The sequence below is a fragment of the Notamacropus eugenii genome, chromosome 2 (assembly GCF_028372415.1).
Source record: "Notamacropus eugenii isolate mMacEug1 chromosome 2, mMacEug1.pri_v2, whole genome shotgun sequence".
Classification (NCBI taxonomy): domain Eukaryota; kingdom Metazoa; phylum Chordata; class Mammalia; order Diprotodontia; family Macropodidae; genus Notamacropus; species Notamacropus eugenii.
In genome coordinates, this window is record NC_092873.1 from 95,300,160 (window position 1) to 95,302,073 (window position 1,914).

At 47.8% G+C, this 1,914-nt stretch overlaps 1 pseudogene; it reads left to right on the forward strand.

The window, feature by feature from the left end:
- The first annotated feature begins 756 nt into the window (after positions 1-756).
- LOC140530713 (5S ribosomal RNA) lies at positions 757-875 on the forward strand (annotated as a pseudogene).
- The last annotated feature ends 1,039 nt before the right edge of the window (positions 876-1,914 follow it).

Sequence of the window (1,914 nt, forward strand, 5' to 3'; positions counted from 1 at the left end):
TTTATAGGTCCCGGAATCCATTGGCAAGCCGATCTCCTAATACTAATCTCTAGGACCTCAAGGATGGGGGTAGGGTGGGTGGGAAGTAGAATTATTGCACAGAAATCGTTCAAATGTTCCAGTGTGAAACCCAACAGCCATAAAAAAAATAGGAAAGAAAGAAAGAATTACAAGATAAATGAGAGCATGAGCTGTTGCTGGAAAGGAAGAAAATGTAGCCTGCCTGGGCTGAGCTGGGTTGGGTGATGGGGAGGCTGGTTGTTCCAAGGACCAAGGGAAGCTATGGGGGTTCTGCTGTTGAGGAGAACCCTCTGGATCTCTGCAAACTTTGGAAACCCTGCCAGGGTTTACAGGAGGAGAAGCACCTAGGTCTCAAGGGGTGGGTCCACTGATCTGGGAGGGCCTGGAGACACATTGGAAAGAGAAGACAGAGGTATGTGGGGGGACCACAGTGGGTAGATGAGGAGGAAACTGGATGACATGGGGAAAGGGAAGGGAATTGGAAAAATACAGGCATGGGCAAGGGTTGGGAAATACTTGGAAAAACTGAGAAAGAAGGGATCTGAGGGCTATGGGAGGAGAGAGGACTGGGCTGAAGAAGAGGTGGTTGGGGCACACAAAGGGAGAAGGAAGACTGGGAAAAATGCTAGGAGGAGAGAGAGAGAGAGAGAGAGAGAGAGAGAGAGAGAGAGAGAGAGAGAGAGAGAGAGAGAGAGAGAGAGAAAGTATCTGTTAAACACCTACTATATGCCAGGTATCTACAGGCATACCACTCTAAAGGCACCTGATCTAGTCTGATCTCAGACGTTAAGTAGGGTCAGGCCTGGTTGGTAACCAGATGGCAAACCTTCTGGTAATACTGGATGCTGTAGGTTAAAGAGCAGCTAAGTGGCGCAGAGGATAGAGCTCCAGGACAGTCAGGAGGAGCTGAGTTCAAATCTAAACGCACTTATTGGCTATGTGACCTTGGGCAAGAAACTTCACCTTGTTTGCCTCAGTTTCGTCATTTGTAAAATAAGCTGGAGAAGGAAATGGTAAATCACTCCAGTATCTTTGCCAAGAAATTCCCAAATAGGGTCATAAGGAGTAGGAAATGACCAACAACATGTTCTAGGCACTGTGCTAAGCACTTTACAAATATTATCTCATTTGATCCTCAACGATTCTGGGAGGTGGGTCCTGTTATTATCTGCATTTTATAGCTGAGGAAACTGAGGCAAAAAGAAGTAAATGACTTACCCAGGATCACAGAGCTAGCATCTGAGACTGGATTTGAATTTAAGTCTTCCTGATTCCAGTTGCTCTATCCACTGCTCCACCTAGATGTCTCCTCCTTGTCTGAAGGAGGAAGGGAGTTAGGGGAAACACTGGGGAGGGGAAAGAGAAAGGGAGTGGACAGAGGATAGGAGAGGGGTCTAGGAGAGACAGGCAAGGGAAGAGGGCTGGGAAAATCTTAAGTGGAGAGGTTAGGAAAGAGAAGGGATATTGGAGGGGCATTGACTGGTGGGGGGACATTGGCAGACATAAGGGGAGATGTTATGGGGCTGGGGAAATACCGGGTAGAGTCTTCTAGAGAGAATCAAGGCTAGGGAAACTCTGGGAGGGGGAATGTTGGGAAACATGGAGAGAAAAGGAGCCTGGGTGATGCTGGAGAAAGACTAGGTTGAGAGAGATATTAGGGAAGAATCAGGAGCTGGAATGTTACTGGGAGGAGAGAGAGTAGTAGGAGACACAGGGGGATGGAAGGAGGTTGGGGAAACCTTGTGGGGAAAGAGAATGGTAATGGGGGAGAGGTGAAGGAACTAGGGTGGGTCATAGAGAGGAAAAAAGAGAAAGGGATTAGTAGACACTGGGTTGCTAGGTGGACAGAGCCCTGGTTCTGCAGTCAGGAAGATATGAGTTAAAATCTGACCT